The 18,231-nt window shown below is 37.4% G+C and overlaps 1 long non-coding RNA gene across 1 annotated transcript in view; it reads left to right on the top strand.

The window, feature by feature from the left end:
• The first annotated feature begins 5,074 nt into the window (after positions 1–5,074).
• Positions 5,075–18,231, top strand: part of LOC122136190 — a 28,434-nt gene continuing 15,277 nt past the window's right edge. The window contains exon 1 of the long non-coding RNA XR_006153998.1: positions 5,075–5,146. This is a non-coding gene — a long non-coding RNA (uncharacterized LOC122136190). The remainder of the gene's footprint in view (positions 5,147–18,231) is intronic.

Below are 18,231 nucleotides of genomic sequence, written 5' to 3'. Positions count from 1 at the left end.
CAGGGCAACCCTTCTAATGCCATGGAAACCATTAAAAAAACATCAGCAACGGCTTAATTGTTAATTCCTTCAGAATGACATTCAAAACCTGCCACAAAGGTTCATATGTACTTTTATTCATTTATTTTTCATTTTAGAAAAATAATTTTCATTGAATAATGATTTATACTGTCAACGCCGTTAGCCTCGTGGGCAGCGTGCCGAGTCCCAGCTCGTGGACCTTTCCAATCCCATCCCCCTCTCACTCTCTCCCACATCCCTTCCTGTCCTCTCTACACTGTCACTGTCCTATCAAATTAAAGGCAAAAAAAAAATTGCGTCTTGTTTTGGTCTGTTCCTCATTCAAGACTTTAAAGCCTTAATATTAAGTTCTTAGCAATGCATATTGCTAATCAAAAATTAAGATATATTGATATATTTATGGTAGGAAATTTACAAAATATCTTCATCGAACATGATCTTTACTTAATATCCTAAAGTTTTTTGGCATGAAAGAAAAATCGATAATTTTGACCCATACAATGTATTTTTGGCTATTGCTACAAATATACTCCTGCTACTTATGATTGGTTTTGTGGTCCAGGGTCATATATGTTGTTAAATTATGTTACATTATTCATTAATGAATGAATGAATAAATAAATAAATAAATAAATAAATATATTCTGTTGGAAATAAACTGATTTATCTTTTTCTAGGGCAGCAGTAAAGTATATATAGCCTTTGTTTAGTCAGTGTTATACAGGTATTCATTTTCATTGACGTCAGTAACATAAAGAACACCTCTATCACCACTGTCATTTTAATACAGCCTTTTCAAAACAACGCAAATGAGACTCCATTCTAGGAATCATGTTATAGCTCTGTGCCAACCACACACTTCATTATAGGAGAGGTCAATAATGGATTCAGATCAACGAGGCTATTTACGAGGAGCATATACAGGAGACAAATGCACTGCAACCACATCGCAGTACATGTAGAACTATAAGTGAGAAGCATCAACAAATAATAAGCTGAGCTGAGAGTGTGGGAGATGGAATAGGTGTAGGTGAGCTGTAGGGTAACCTTTTGAGGCAGATCTATAATGAAGTTATTATTTTCCTTCTCTCTATGTAGTGAAGTGGGCAGAACCGGCATGAGAGTGAGAGAGAGAGAGGCCTGGCTCTAAGTGGGATGCATTTCAGGGTGGGCATGTGGTGGGGAGACAGGTCACCACCACCGGGACGAGAAGAAACATGGTGCTGCCTCGTGACAGATGTGTCATCATCACCGCTCCAGCCACAGCCAATGTCAGCCCTGTATTGTGGATGTCAAAGGAAGCGGATAGCTTCTTGATCACTAAACTCTTTTATACAATATGATTCAGAAATCCAAAATGGGCAAAGTTTTCAAACAAACCTTTCCCAGAAGTTTATCCCACAGAAAGCCTACTCAGACCAACCAGACCCGCGATTGGCCGCGTCATCAAGCTGGCTGCAGCCAATCACAGGCCAGTCTTTGCATCCTTAAAGGAAGTGGTTAACCTCTTGATCACTAGGTATACAATAGGATTCAGAAAACTGACAGGCCTTTCAAACAAACCTGGAGCAGAAGTTTATTCCAGAGGAAGTTTTCTCAAATCCTCCGACATTTAGAGGTAATTAGGACTTGGAACTCACGCATGCTGTTTACTTCAGCCCTTAAAATCCGCAGAGCATTTGACAAGCTCGTAAACTCTGTAAGAGAGAGCAAAGTATTAAATGTACCCCTCCAAATTGCCTCACGCTGGAGCGAACACTGAGATCCACGTATTAACTTCAACACAACATGTTTGGCTTTTTAATTACAGCCTCTCCCACAGTACGGCGTCGTTACAAAGCTCGTGATATGTGAGAGACTCTCTGTTTGGCCCGTCTGACATTTTAGCAAATATGTCGGTACTGTGTGTGTGCAATCTGTGGTAATTAGCGAGGTCAGGACCACCCACCGCACGCATTTTTCTTAATAATTGCGCGACGTGTACTTAAGAGTGAAAAGCCTGACTGAAGACGTATAAGCGGTAATATAGCCTCCCCCTCTTAGTCCCTCTTCCAACAGCCTACATTCTTCACGAGCCCCCACACAGTGTGTGCCATGTCCTTAACCGATGTGTGTTACTCACCGTGAAGAGAAGTGTGGCCTTCAGGAAAGTTACAGCTGCGGTTTGATCTTACGTTGCACAAACGCTGACAAACGCTGACAAACCACCATGACTACTTTGGTTTGTACATGTGCAGTTGTGAGTGTGAGATTTGTTACTTTTGCATGACCAGTCAGGCTGTGTGTGTGTGCATGTGCAGTATGTGGAGGTGGCACACATGGCATTACACTTTAATCACCCACTATAGCTGTAGGAGTGAGTCAGCATCTCCAGTCTCATCAGAGGAAGGATGCATCCAGAGCCCAGCTGACACTCCACCATACACAACTCCATAACCGACTCGCTGCTTCTCCCTGCTAGTCGGTACAGGCTGTGCTGATCCTCAGGACACAAATGCCTGAGCACCAGGGCTGGGAAAATTGGAATTTGAATTGAATTGGGCACGGCGCATGAGTTGGAATGGCAGAAAGAGGAATTTACTGACTTGCAATTCAAAGAAATTAAACACACAGCTAGCACTAGGCCAACAGACAATTTAGCACAAAACACAAACAATTATGACTAATTGTTCCCATTTTTTTATTAAATAGGCTATATATTTTCTAAACAGATTCTACATATTGTTCTAAAGTTCAGTAAATGACCAGCCTAAACATCTTTGAATTATGCCATAATATACCACAAAGTGTCCATCACATTATTTTCAGACAAATACATAGAAATAATAAATATTGACCTCAGAACTGTAATCTATATAATAAATTATTATAAGTAAATTAGAGCCCTCTGGGGACTTACTTCGTAGTCATAATCGAACACAAAAGTGACTTAAAATGTAATTTGTCAACCGGCATGTTAAAATGTTAATGTTAAAATGCCCAACTTTACAGTAGAAAAAAACATGTTTACAGCCTGGTTCAAAAAATTATTTTGGTCTATATAGCTAATTTTGCCCTTCATGACAACTGTGAGGAGGGTGAATTTTTTTTATAACTCATCCGTTTAAATTATTTTAACCGTTAAAGTTCTGCATAATTAAGGGGCGTGGCCACTTTGTGTGTTTTTATATACCTGTTCTATACTGGTGACACTGCCATCGAGCTAGGTAGATGTGGCTTCAGCAACCAGCTCCCACCTTTTTGCCCATTTTCGATTATCCGGGAGTGATGCGCTGCCAAGATGGCGACGGCCCGCTCTGACCACTTTGAGCTTCAAAAACGCTCTTCAGAAAACTACGGGTGACGTCACGGACACTATGTCTATGTTTTTATACAGTCTATGCTGTAAATACATCGGCAATGACCTACAGCCAATAAAAGTTTGGGGAGGAGTTGTCTGAAATTTTTCCTATGTGTGACCTCCTGTCGCCAAATGAATGCTACCCCACATATTCGTGCAGTGAGAAAACAACGGTAATCCGACGACTTTGAAAATCATGCAGTGTGAACTTGGCATTTGGCTACATATATATTCGGATTGAGCAAATAGTAAGCATATTTGGTGTGCTTTCCTGAAGGAGTGCCCGAACCCAGAGAACTCTCCCATCCCTAATCTGGGACAAGAATAGTTAAGAGTGAGGAGTTAAGGCCAGACATACCAAGCCAACTTCAACGAACAAGCAGCGAATAAAGCCGATGGTGTTGTCGCCTCGCGTCGGCATCGTTGGACAAAAAGTTGCACATGAACACACTGCACAGACTTCGGCCGACTGCAAACTAATCACATGCATTCTGTGCCTATGTGAGAGGAGTTAGCTGTCTATATCAGCAGCTATCAATAGTAAATATTTGTCATTCAAATGGAGAAACCGAAACATAAAGATATACAAGATAAATGCAGACATACAAAACGTAAACAAAGATGTGCTTGCTTGCCGTTTTGAATATCAGTAACATTGATAACTTTCATAATTTTCATCAATTGTTATTATGAAAACATTCACATATTGGAATGCTTTGGTAAGATCATGCCACATCAAAAAACTTTTGTCTCTGCCGGCTTCATTTACTTGCCCGTTTTCATCACTTTTGCTTGAATTCTCCTGCACAAACTTGTTTGCTAAACTGAACATCCAATCATTGTTCTCTCTCTCACCGATGGTCCAACGGCCCTGACACAAACTACCACTGACGTGAGCCTGACAAGTGGAACACACCAAAAAAACTAGCCCTTCGGATGCTCAACGATGGCCCGACGTTGGCCGACAGCTGACCATCGGCTTGGTGTGTCCTGGACTTTAAGCCTGGAACACACCAAGCCGACACAGATGAACTAGTGGTGACAAAAGCAGACTGCGGGGTCGGCTCACGTCAGAGACTGAACAATATAAATACTGTTCAGTTTCTTGCACAGACCGATTGTTTTGTGTCTTTACACATCAATGTATTGTCAAAAGCCACAGTGTTTAATTTGGTTTTGTTTGTGTATGTTTTTGGACTCCCAAAGCCGTGATTCCCATCCACTTCCATTATAAGACTGATAGACTGCAACAGTTTGAGTTCAAAATCTTCATTTGTGTTCTACTGAAGAAACAAAGTCACCTACATCTTGGATGCCCTGGGGGTAAGCAGATAAACATCAAATTTTCATATTTGGGTGAACTATCCATTTAAGTACTATCGTTTCATATATTATTTTTTATAAAATACACAATACAAAATAGAAACTATGTATGTACAGATCTAATTATCCATATCCCATTAAAATTTATTATCTAAATGCAGACTGAATTCCTTTCAGGAATTAAAATTATATTTAAAAGATATTTCAAGATATTGGAATTTATCGTTACGCCAGTAGGAGGCGACAGGGGATTGTCTTTATGAATGAATCATTGAACCGATTCGTTGGAACGGTCAACATACTGATTCATTCAGTAAAGAAACAAGTGACTGACATGAGTGGTTCACTTAATCATTCACTTAACAGATTTGTTCAAAATACTGAATCATTCACCGCTACAATGTGTTGCTCAGAGGCAATGACTTAGCAGTTGTTTCGTGTGGAACTGTGGAAGAAAGAATAGTAAGTAAATATCAGTATTGTGTCTAAATTGTATGTTATTCAGTATCATGTTTTAATTACTAGTTGACATGTATTTTTTTAAAAGCAATATCATGAGAAGGCATGCTGTGGTTCTGAATATCAGCGGTCTCGTGCCAGTCATGCTGATATTCACAACAACGGTCTTTGTCTTAATTATCATACACTACCAAAGTTCACAAGACAGTGAAAACAAAAGCTCACTTGAAACAAGTGTAGCCTAATTGCCAAAGTCATGGGCTATAAAATGAATGAGTACACAAAGTTACAAAGCTCAAATTCCTGCCATACAGCTGTAGTAGTCTGTAGCTGTAGTATAATCTACAAGGCTAAAATTCATGTGATAAACACTGTTTGTGTTTTAGCCGTGGGTCAGTTGCACTGATGAATATAGATGCTCTTTTGCTTTAATTTAATTTGTTGCAATCGACATTCTGCACAATTTCAAGCAACAGTTAATAAACACTCCAAAATTCAAATTCGACTTACCCTGGAGAACCTTATTATACACCAAAACTAATACTGACATACACAAAAGAGAAGTAACACACAAAGCTGTCATACTGCAGGGTAGAGAGGAGGCTGTGTGAAAAAGGGCCTATCAAGAGTGCTCAACATTTTTGCAAGAAATAATATTTAGACAGTCCCAAAGGGAGAATGAGGTCAACGCATCAGAAGACAATGGCTGCCTATTTCATCCACGTCACTTCCTTATGCCTAGAATAACACGAGGACAACACTGGCCCTCAATGAATGAGACTCGCATCAGAGCCTGTCCTCAAACCTGTCCGCTATCCCAACAGGCCAACTCAAGCATGAACGTCCTAACCTTTAAAGGGAGGCATTTTCTTCTTCTTCTATTTTTTCTCATCTCCTAGCAAACTCAAAACCTTACCCACTTTTTTTCATTTTTCAGCTTCATAGACATTTTTTTCTACATATTTTATAAAACTCGTATAAGTGTCTACACATTTAAAAACATATTTTCCTCAAAGGGATATTTCACCCAAAATTTACTCACCTGCAGACCATGCAAGATGTATGACTTTTTTTTTCAGCAGAATAGTAAAGAAGATTTCTATCTGAAACTGTGGTCCTTGGTGATTCATATATTGCAAGTCAGCTGCACATGTTTGAGGAAAAAAGGAAGCATATGAATGAAACGATTTAATAAATTTCTCTATGATATAATTTCCTGTTTTATATTTTTTATGGTTCTGTATGTTGATGACTTTAATTTTGTGAACACATTTTTAAAAAATATAGTATTAAGCATTGAAGCAGTTTTGTTGACATTTTTAAGGAATAATAAAACCTTTTTCATTAGTAGTATTATTTAATTTTTAATAAGTGTATTTATCACCACAATTGTATAACCTTGACTTAATGCCCTCTCAGAAAATATATAAAAAAAAAAAATACAGAAATGAAAACATGCTTATCATAGATGAAGTGTATTCAACCATTGTACATAGCTATTTATTATTATTATTATTATTATTATTATTATTATTATTATTATTATTATAAATGTATAGATCCAGACATATGAAAGAGTATCATGTCATTGACCCACATGGTACATGTTATGAAGATTGATGTTCTTTTTTATTTAATGTGACAGTCCTGGCAATCATTATTTTTTACACACACTGTACTGTTATCCATTGGGATCCATAAAAGCTTGTTTTTCTCAATATCTTAGCTTTGTTCAGCAAGTTGTGCTTATTTGAAGTCATAAATAATTACATGGTATAAGTGCTTTGCTGAGTGATGTTGAACAGTCCCGTCAGAGCGGGACTTTCAAGGCATTTGATCTGTAAATATTGCGCCACCCGCTGAGCTGCCTCACCCTGAGCCACTCCAACCAAGTGTTTCCGACAGCACTGACTAACCTGTCAACGGGGTCACTGCACTTTGTCTGTTTGCAGAAACTTTTACTTATTTATCTTCTTTCACTCAATCCACTGGCTCTGTGCTCCCCCTTTGCACCAGTCTTTTTTCCCCGTTCAGATAAGGTCCGTGTTGCACACAGAGGACCGCTTGAATAAGCTTTACCCATTTGTGACATGGAAAGAGAGTTTACTTTAGTTTACTATGTTATACAAACGAAATGTGTTAGGAATGCAGATTCATCAAACGAACAGCATGCACCACTTCCTTTGCCTGAAGTGACTCTGTTGTTGTTTACTTTCGGCACATGAGGGAAACAGAATTATAGTTTGTCTCAGAGAGGACAGGGGATCTTAATTTGCCATTAATTTGCATTTGATTGCTGGTGTCTTCTGGGAAATTTAGAATATTAGGTTGAAGCAAGATGCATTCAAAACAACTATAAAACAAACAGAGAAAAAATAGTTACTGAAGAAGACAGACGTGCAAATTCTCTGCGGGTGGACAAGAAATGACAGTGGAAGAAAACAATGTTTTTTTCTCCATCTCGTCTTTAATAACTAAGTGGCCTTCGCTTATTGGGTTTTCTCCAAAAATATCTGTGGCATGCATTGCTGTGGGATATTTACACTCTAGCTGAATGACGTCTGTTAAAAGATACTGTTGATTGTTGTATCTTTGTTTTGATGCAGTGACGTTAAAACAGTGAAAAGTAAGAATAAAAAAGTCAAAAGCTGCAAGCTGAAATACAAATTACAAGCTTTAATGTGTAAGCATGTTTATTATGTTATAAAGCAAGCATTGCAATGTAACTCTAAAACTGTTAAACTTAAATGACTAGTAGCTGTGTCAGTGACATTTAAGAAAGATATTTTAATAATCTGCTTTGAAACCCATATGTGAAGTTCAGGTAAATGTACTTTGCACCACAGGACTTTTAAGGGGTTTTTACACAACACCATTTTAAACTAAAAACAGAAAACTTTTTATGGATTTTGACTGTTCTTTTAAGCTGGTAGTTAAAATGTGGTAGTTCTGTATGTTGTTTCAGGGTTAGCATCATCTGAGGGGTTGGCATCATCTCTTCTCGGGTGTTCTGGATGAACAAATGGAAACAAATGGAGACATAATTACCGTAGCTGCTGTTCCAACCAAGAGAAATTTATTTGTTTAACCCAAGATAAAGAATAATAATGCACATTTGATCAGATTTAACTGCAGTACAAGTTTATGAGATGCATTATTTGAATGCTTGGCCAAAGAGATGTCTAATCTAGACTTAAACAGAGAGAGTGTGTCTGAACTCCGAACATTATCAGGAAGTCTGTTCCAGAGTTTGGGAGCCAAATGCGAAAAAGCTCTACCTCCTTTAGTGGACTTTCCTATCCTAGGTCCAGAGTTTTGCGACCTTAGGGAGCGTGATGGATTGTAGTGTGGTAAAAGACTAGTTAGGTATGCAGGAGCTAAACCATTAAAGGGATACTCCACCCTAAAATGAAAATTTTGTCATTAATCACTTACCCCCATGTTGTTCCAAACCCATAAAAGTTCATCTTCGGAACACAATTTAAGATATTTTGGATGAAAACCGGGAGGCTTGTGACTGTCCCATTGACTGACAAGTAAATTACACTGTCAAGGTCCAGAAAAGTATGAAAAGCATCGTCAGAATAGTCCATCTGCCATCAGTGGTTCAACCGTAACATTATGAAGCGACGAGAATACTTTTTGTACATGAAGAAAACAAAAATAATGGCTTTATTCAACAATTTGTCTCCTGTGTGTCTCTCCGCATCACCGTAACGCTATTTTAGAGAACATTCGCTGAATGCAAACTGCGTACGCTCTTCTGTGTCAGCCGTGACACAAGGATACATTTTCTACGTATATTTACGCTTTGATTTGAATGTAAACAGTGCATCTGTGCAGCGCAGCTGTAACAGAAGAGTGTATGCAATTTGCGTTTAGCGGATGTGCTCCAAAATGGCACCACTCGCTGATTGACCACCATATTATGATGCATTGTTGTGGAAACAAACTACCTAGTCACGACTGTTTCCCGAAAACGGTCACATCTCCATTGTTTGAACCACATTAGTTCAATAACATAGGGGTGATGTTCATGACATCACATGCATGTGGTGGAGTAATAACTTTTGTTATTTAACTGATTAGAGATCTCTAAGATCTCTGCTGTGTTGAACATGGCACCTGATGACTAATTTAATATTTTTTGTTCATTGTCATTTTGGTTTATTTGATGTTTGATTAATCGTGGGTTCCCTCTTATGTCATACTGAGGGGTTCCCTTAGGTATGTATGCACATGCACACTCTTCAAAAATGGAGCTTATAGCACACAAATATATAGATGGAAATGCGTTTATATTTAGATAGAATGGAATATATAGATTGTACTGCATATTAGCTTGCTTACTGTGCCCAAGAGCATATTTATTTAAGCCCATATGTCTTACTAACAAGAAGCTATGCTTCTAACCACAAGTCGAGAACACTAGTTCCAACCACATAAGTTTGCGACACTGTTTGCGAATGTTCATTTGAACTATGGTTTTGGGAAACATCGAATCATTGAACCTTGTTGGTAACGACAGAACTTACGACCATAGTTGGCACCCCAGATCGGGAGGTGCAAGATTCAATCTGTAAACGTCTCACATTACCAAATAATGCACGCTGAACATCGGAGCCGACCGAGGTCCTCAACAAGATTTTATTTCCGATTCTTGGGAGGGGAAATCAGGGATAAATCGACCTAAAACTCCTCTAGTGTTAGGATGGTTTTTACACATAAGTGGCTTTTTTGGGGCCTGAAAACAAACTTTTGAAAATGGGTTTTCAGAGTGTTATCTTTATCATGTAAACAACAAAAATGTGAATTCGTGAAAACTGTGACTTCATGCGCATGCTTATTATGTTTCCAGTCGATAGGTATGTGCACAGGCACATAGTGCTTCTTTACAAAGTGACATCGCCAACTAATGGCTTGGCATCCATAATACAGCGTTTTTAGTAATTTTCGATGATCCATGTGAACGGAGATCATTTTGACAATGTTGTCATCTGTATTAAACACTTTTCAAAACCGCAAAGGAAAAACATTTCTGTTTTTAATACATTGTCATCATTGTTTGGTATAAAAATTATACTTTGGTATAGCGCTAATTAGAATGCATAAGACACCATTTGTTTTCCTGCAAATGACACGATAAAACCACTGATGGGATTTTGGATCAGTGCACAAATGGACAGATCTGTGTAGGGCCATGCTCTCTATCATCTTATCAGCCCTCTTTCTCTTGTCCTGAATGCACTTTCTGTGCCCTCTGCAGGTATTACTTTACCTGCGTCCATGTTCAATCCCACATACTATGCACTATAAAGGAGTTTATGTCTCAGCAAAGAGAAGAGGAGTCAGGGGTGGAAAAAAAGGGAAGAGGAGGTTTGTAGTGATAACACAGGAGCCGTGCAGTCTGTAGGCTGCCGTTCTAGTTTTTCTCCACAAACAAAGAGATGAGTGTTAGATTTCCCAGTCACTCTCACTCTTATTGTCAAAGTGAGAAAGCTGACCAGACCAGCAGACATGATACGTTGTTCTCAGCCTTGAAAACAACAGATCACCTTGTGTGGACTTCTACTGTAGGCCAAGGCAGCAAGACCTCATTTTTTCTAACCCTTTTCTATCTTTCAGACTTTTTTATCGCCCTGAAAAGAGTGTCAAGATTTGCACAACCCCTCGGAAGCCTGGCATGAGATTAAGCTCTTGACAACCTTGAGATAGCTCTCCCTTCACTGGCGTTCCCAGGAGGGAATTATTGTCAGAGCCATGGTACCATTGTTGCTTTTGAGTCTTGAATAGGCAGCCTGGGTCATCTGAAAAAGACAAGTGCACATCAGGTATTAGATTAACACCCAAACACACAGCATGTGTCTCTAGAAGCTTGTAATTATGGTTGTTAAATGAATATTCTGCGTTCAGTACAAGCTAAGCTCAATTGACAGCATTTGTGCATTAAAAAATGCTAGATGGAAAAAACCAAGATGCGCATAAAATCTTATAAACCACATTAAAAAAAAAAAAAACTCTTAATTGAGGCAGATAATTTTTTATTGTTTAAAATATACATAAACTAAAACACATTTAACAAATAAATTCCTGGGAGCGCAACTAAAAACGTGACTTTGCCTCAACAGATCATGTGATTGGACACTGGACTAACCAGCGGACCAATCACATTGCAGACCTTCTAAAATATTGTTTTAGTCTATCTGAAATGCCTGAGCAAAAATCTGTCATCAGGATGATTTGGTATAATTGCCTCTCAAAACTGTCTCACACGATTACGCTCTCAAACATTTGCCTCCGAACACAAGATAACATGACACCATTTGTTATTGCATTTCATCTGTGCAAGTAATTTATTATGTAGGAAAAAATAGTCACAGACATCCCTGGCTGCAGCAATTATTTATGATTATATTACTGATACTTTGTACAAGTTTCATAGGAAGTAAATATTTTGTCCTCTTGAAGAGGGCTAATCTGTAAATGTTAAAATGCTCCCTTTTTTTGAAAAGTAAAACAATAGTTAAGTAAACAATATGTGTAATAAAATGATTTTAGTGTGAAAAATGTAATATTAACCTTAAAAAATACTAAACCTTAATTTAAAGCTTAAAACCCTGACACCTCTGTAAACATGACTTAAACAGCTTTACAGCTCATGTAATACACAAGTTTTAAAGGGGTCCTATTATGCATTTTCACTTTTTGAATTTTAGTCAGTGTGTAGTGTGTATGTTTGGGCATAAAAAGATCTACAAAGTTACAAATCTCAAAGTCCACTCCAAAGGGAGATATTTTGTTAAAAAAAAAAAAAACCTTTTCAAGAACTACAACGAACAGCTCGTTTGGACTATTGCGTTGTTTTCTGGCGTTTTGTGATGTCACAAAGCGGTCCATTAGAATATCATTAAAATAATTCCCGCCTACGGAAAGTCGAATGGTTGGGGGGTGGGGAGGGGTGAGGTCGTGGTTACAACGCTTGGTTGAGTGCATCAGACAAGACGACGACAAGGAAGTGCTGCTGTAGTGTCAAGTTTTCGCAAGTTATTACACATGCACCTGAATAATTTATGTATGTAAATATGTGTTACAATTATGAAAACGTTTTTATAATAAATTGCTGACAGCACAATACTAGACAATGACGTAATCTGCAGAATTTACATTTCAATTACTGTTGGATTCCGTCATGTTTTAGGGCACGCTCAGGAGCACACAGTGTAAACACACACCACAGAACAAGCTGACCGTTTTCTATTAATATTTTTTTGAAAACCATCTTACATACTCTTAGAATAAAAAGGACTAAAAAAAGAGCAGTGGTTTGTCTGAGAGGCTGCAAATATTCATTATTCAGTATCTTTCACTACAGTGGTACTGATATAGGCTAACTGCTAAAACACTTTGGTTAGAGTAGCAAAACCATGGCTATTTTAAAAGGGGAGAATATATAGCTAGATCTCAAACAGTGGATCATTTATCATTGTTATATATCATCATATTGCCCAATAAAACTGCTCAGTGTAAAGAATTAAGCCATTATAGAGGTAACAGAACTTACTAGAAGCTGCTTTAAAACGATGTGTATTGTGGATGCTATATAAATACCTTGACTTGAACCAAGCTGAAGATCCTTACTATTAGAGATGCCGAACAAGGATGCAAGTGATCAAATTAATGAATGAATGAAACTTAATCTGTACAAACAAGTGGCTGGGTATCAACGAGCTGCCTCAAGATAAAATTTCCATAAATGATTTTCTTCTATTTTTGGTGTGAGGGCTTACAAAAGTTTAATGCAAATCACTGTATATAATAAATCTACAGAGATCAATTACTAAGCCACATCTTATTTGAGTTGTTTACCATACCGAGTTTAATTGTCATCCGAGTTCTGTAGTAAATGTAGACATTTTACATTATTTTATGTTTATATGATTCAACTTAAGATCGCGTTGGAATGATTAACGCGAATGATTAACCCAGGTTTCTAACGCTGAAAAAATTAAATTTTTCACACCGGCTGTGCAAAGGGCTATGGCAAATGATGTTAAGTGAGCCTTAACCATGCCAACGTGATCTTAAATAATATAAACATAAAATAATATAAAATGTCTACATTCACTATATCATCCAGTCTCCACTGTAGCTGCCGTGACCTTAACTCCCAGAATGCATTGCTGCTGCTGTGCTGATTTTTATACAAAGCCAATAGAAGGCTTCACTACACTAAATAAATGGCTATATAGAGGAAACGACTTATCATTTACTGAATCGAGAGCCTATCTTCTAATCTTTAACATGTTTTACACTAAACCATACTTTTGTATTTAACTATTTTTAGAGTTTACCATGAAAAAAAAGTTGTTTTATAAGAGAAGTCACTGACTTTTTGCGACAGGTGGGATTCAGCTCACGGCACTTCTCATTTATTCCTATGGTATCCGTAAGCAGCAATTGAGTGTCGTACAACTCTGAAATTCAGTGACGTCAAGGCTGTAATGTGATTGGTTATTAAGGCACACGTGATCCGAGTTAGCCGTTACGCTTTCTCCAATAGTAAGTAATACAGACCCTCAAATCTCCTAAGACAAGCTCTGATTTTAATTTCATCTTGCATGTAATGTCTGATAAAGCAGCTTTTGTGAGCGGAGCGCTGCTTTGTGTACAGCCGTTACTAGGGAAACCTCTATTTCTACCACTCCAACAGCACCTCCAGCTGGCAGAGAATGAATTTGCATATAAATTTGCACTGCAATATATGTTATAATGTTAGAATTAAAGAACAATAAACATAATACATATGCACTTATCTGTAAATGCAGTTATTTTTAAGCGGTTGTTTACATCCTATCTAAAACGTGATTTAGCCAAAAAAAATAAAATAAAAAAAATAATGTTACCACTTTAATATGTCTTGCAATCTCCGTGCATGTACAGATTCTGCGCAATCCTCTTGTTCAATATTCTCGAGGTCTGAATCTGGCTCAAACTGATATGGCAATATTGACACCATCCTTAACTATAACAGAGCAGACGGAACTTGCTGATTTGGCAAGGGGCGGGGCAGTACTGAAACACCGTAAGCTGTTTAATCAAAACGTACTGGGACAGCTAACCAATCACAACACATTTAGTTCTTTCAGAAGGCGGGCCTTCATCAAACCTGGAACTAATCAAGCCATTTGTGCCAGGCTGGGCAGAAAGGTATTTTAATAATGTTAATTATGTGAAAAATAATGTGTTTTTCGAACCACCAAGCATGAGAGCATGTTCTAGTACACCCACAAAACAAAATCAAGACTTTGTAAATGAGCATAATAGGACCCCTTTAATAGAATACCTAAAGCTGGATTACACTGCATGACTTTTCCCTGGTTTACAGTCTGGAGGAGTTGTCACTAGTTACCGAAAGTCAGAGCCAGCCATATCAACCGTGTCTGATATTTAGAGTTGATTTTAGAACACACTGTTATCTTTTGTCGCGTGTCTCCTAATAACAAGGCGTTTGTTTATGCTCAAGTTTGTTATGTTTAGAGCAAATTGAAAGGTCTGGTAGTGAGTGATCCTTAGTCGTTTATTGAATAATTTCCATTTACAAATTGTACAAGTATACAATGCCTAGTGTTTAAAAATCTCTTCAGATTTAAAAAGAAAATGTAGTGTATTCCAGCCTTTAAAGTAAGTCATTTATAAATTTGTAAGCTTCACATTTTTGCTTTTAAATCCTCCAAAACCTGGCCCATTTTTTACCATTGTTCCTCACTGTAAACTAGGGCTCACGATTTCATATCACGGTTATTGTGGCCATAAAAATTCACGATATAGATGTATCGTGATATCTATAGCAACCTTGGGGCGGGGGCGGGGGGGGGGGGTTGGGGGGGGTATCAGTCAAATTATTTTTTTACTTTGTTTGAGTTTTTCTTTTTCACCCAACGTACATAAGGATACTGATAAACACAGGGCACAAGACTCTGGCTTTCTCCGTCTTCTTTGAAGCTCCTATGAAATAACAAGAGAGAAAATACTGCAAGTTCAACAGTATGATGAATAAATATTAATGGTAACTCTTTACAATAAGATGTAATTTGTTAACAATAATGTATTAACTAACATGAATGAACAATGAACAATACATTTATTACACAATTTATTAGTCTTTGTCAATGTTAATAAAATAGAGCAGTTCATTGTTCATGTTAGTTCACAGTGCATTAATGTTTACAAACACAACTTGTGATTTTAATAATGCATTATAAATGCTGAAATTAACATGAACTAAGATTAATAAATGCTGTGGAAATATTATTTGTTATTTATATATGTTAACTAATGTAATTAACTAATGTTAACTAATGAACCTTATTGAAGAATGACCGCAGATGAGGCATTAAGTGCATGACACTGCGACCAACTTAACATTTTACAAGTTTAATGTAGCAATGTGGTTGCTCAGTTTTTCAAGATCAGTTTTAATCGTGTAACTGTTAATAGATTTGAACAAAGAAATAAAGTGTTACTATGCACAGGCCATATTGATTGCAAATACAAAAACAGGACGAGTAAAGAAAATGCGGTACTTATTAAAATAATCACCCTTTACTTCAATATATGAACACAGAAAAACGCTGTTAACAGTTTAATATAACGTTTCCCATTCTATGACTAGTAAAATAACGGCAACTTACTCTGCCGAACATGGCTCTCCTCAGAGTAGCTCCGAGCGCTGCGTGGTCTTCTGGTGTGACAGGTGTCAGAGTTAAGACACAATACTGCCACCTGAATTTAAAACAGAATTACCGTATAACGCAAAATGTCATGAAATTTTGGATGGATACATCAAAAGTAGATCAGTAGACTTCAATATTGACTAGTGTCTGTGAATATTAAGACCCAAAAAGACTATTTAAATGTGAATATGCATGTTCTGTGGGTCTCTGTGCGAATGAATGGCACAGATGCACAGTTTCGTTTACTACTGAAATGCGTGTGATCAGAGGTTGCATTACACTTTAACATTGTCCGTCATTTTGATGGACAGGGTCGTAAAAATTCCTTCATAATCTATTATTACCCGTCATTTTAATTTTCATGTTTTAATTATAATAACACATTTAATTGCTTGTATTTTTGTTCACATTTTAATTGTAGAGATGAACAGAGACTGCATCACTTTTCATATTCAACACACACCCTGCAGTGACAGCAGAGGCCACTAAAAACAAGAAAATATGCTAGGGCTGGGTATAAAATAAAAAAAATTCTCAATTTTAATAGATTCTTATTTTTATGAACCAATATCGATTCTTAAATCCCAATTGATTCTGTTTTCAGTTGAAAGATGAATGAACAGTGCGCCTCCCATCCAATAAATCACAGTGAGCTTTGTGCGTTGTCTTTGTACATAAATCTCAGATTTTAAATTCTGTCCATTTTATTAGGAAATTCAAGCAATAAATACTGTTTTGGCACTCTTTAATGTGGCATGATAGATCGCTTTAGACACCTCAGATCAAGAGAAGCGGCAGCGCACCTGAACTCATCATCTCTTTCGCTTTACTAGTGGGTACTCGTCTGTGCGTAATCAAAAATATAGCAAAGGATTTTGACTGTTTTATTTTTGTTCTGGAGCTGATGATCCCACGCTCTGCTGCCACACTTGAGCACACTTGCCGCCAACTGGATAGGGATGGGAATTACAGTTATAAATTACAATAGATCACCTCCCGTGTAATCTGTTAAAGTTAAGGACGGCCTTCAGATTTTTCAGTCACTACTAAAAAAAATTCTGTAAATGACGGAAAATTTGACCTCTGCGCGTGGCGCTTGTGGTGTTTTCAGCCTCTGCTGCTTCAATATAGGAGTACATGAACACATGATCATGATCTCTAGAACTGCTCTGAGAGTCACTTCATGAGCATTTTACAATTTCTTTTCAGAAAATCTATAATCATGTCATATACAAACAGAAACATAAAGGTCTTCATAGCAATCTGTCAAAATAAAAGTTTGGTTTAACTTGAAGAAACCATGACAGATAAAATTTAACAAAATAAAATAGGGCCCTAAAAATTTTAGAAACCTTATGTTAAATTTTTTGTGCTTATATCTGTTGTTTCACAGTGCTCAGAAAACTCTCATACTTCATATCTAAATCTGTCCTTCAGCCCGTTTTTCAAAAAGCACTTTTTTAAATACGTGTGCAACAGACTACCAGTTTTCACAACTCTTGAACAGGGAACTTAGCCAATATTGAATTTAACGTAAGCCTGTCACCATTGAGACTCTCTGTAAATATGGATGGGAGGGCGCTGGCCTAATTCAAGGCCACCATGTCCCATTTAGGGGTTTAAAACGTGTCATACTGTCTAAAAGATGGTATATACAGAGTCCAAGTTTTAGAAGGCATTTAAAACACATCCCCATCTTCATTTTGACAGATGAGGTGTTAAATAAACACTTCAGCCCTTATAACATATACAAACACCCTTCCAAACACATTTATTCTTAGAGGATTGACAATGCTTAACACCCACACAGATTCTGTAGATCCAGTCCCCTCCTCTCAGCCTTTATTCTCCTGTCAGGGGTATTTTGAGTTCTCCAAGCTCATGTCCTTGAAGGACAGGAATGCATGTGATGTTTATACCTCACAAAGTCTACTGATGATATTCATTGTCAATCTTAGATGGCAAGCAGCTTGTTTCTAAACAGAAAGTCATTTAATAATACATTCATCATAAATGAAATAGATGAATGTATACAAATTCTTATAATAAATTAATATTGCAGTTTGTGTGGAAGCTGTACCAGGAAGTTCAGGAAATGAACTTGAAATCTGCCATGTTTGTTTTGGTTCATCATCCCTTTTTTATGGTTCCTGATGAATGTTACCAGAGGATGTAGAGTTATCAACACAAGTAGACCCAACAAAGATGTGAATGCCTTTTATGGCACTATAAAGGCACACATGCATGTGTGACGCATTGGATAACAGTCACCAGCAATATTACACATGCACAATTTCAAAGCATGTATTGTTTGTGTATATAGGCGGATAATTAAAGACTCATGTAAACACCCTC

The sequence above is a fragment of the Cyprinus carpio genome, chromosome B2, assembly GCF_018340385.1.
Source record: "Cyprinus carpio isolate SPL01 chromosome B2, ASM1834038v1, whole genome shotgun sequence".
Taxonomy (NCBI): Eukaryota; Metazoa; Chordata; class Actinopteri; order Cypriniformes; family Cyprinidae; genus Cyprinus; species Cyprinus carpio.
This window is presented reverse-complemented; position numbering and strand designations above follow the sequence as displayed.